This window comes from Galeopterus variegatus, unplaced genomic scaffold, assembly GCF_000696425.1.
Source record: "Galeopterus variegatus unplaced genomic scaffold, G_variegatus-3.0.2 Scaffold12513, whole genome shotgun sequence".
Taxonomy (NCBI): domain Eukaryota; kingdom Metazoa; phylum Chordata; class Mammalia; order Dermoptera; family Cynocephalidae; genus Galeopterus; species Galeopterus variegatus.
In genome coordinates, this window is record NW_007738624.1 from 41,872 (window position 1) to 42,543 (window position 672).

Below are 672 nucleotides of genomic sequence, written 5' to 3' on the forward strand. Positions count from 1 at the left end.
AAGACCCAAAACTTTAAAATTACTAAGGGAAAATATAGGTGAAACACTTCAGCAGTTAGTCGAGGGCACAGGCTTTGTGAACACGAGCCCAAAATTACAAGCAGTAAAAGAAAAAGTAAACAAATGGGACTATATCAAACTAAAAATTCCTGCACAGCAAAAGAAACAATCAACAGAGTGAAAGGACAACCTAAGGAGTGGGAGAAAATTTTTGCCACCTATGCATCTGACAATGGACTAATATCCAGAATATACATAGAACTCAAGCAATTATACAGTAAAAAAAATAAATGATGCAATTTAAAAAGTGGCCAAGGAGCTGAATAGACATTTACCAAAGGAAGACATACAAATGGTCAACAGATATATGAAAAAATGCTCAACATCACTAATCATCAGGGAAATGCAAATTACAACTACATTGAGATACCACCTCACTTCAGTTAGATTGGCTGTGATCAAAAAGACGGTGAATAACAAATGCTGGTGAGGGGGTGGAGAGAAAGGAACACTACTACACTGTTGGTGGGACTGTAAATAGGTAGAATCCATTTGGAAAACTATTTGGAGGTTTCTCAAATTAAAGATAAATCTTCCATATGATGCAGGAATCCTTCTTCTGGGTATATACCCAGAGGAATGGAAATCATCATGTCGAAGAGATACCTGCAC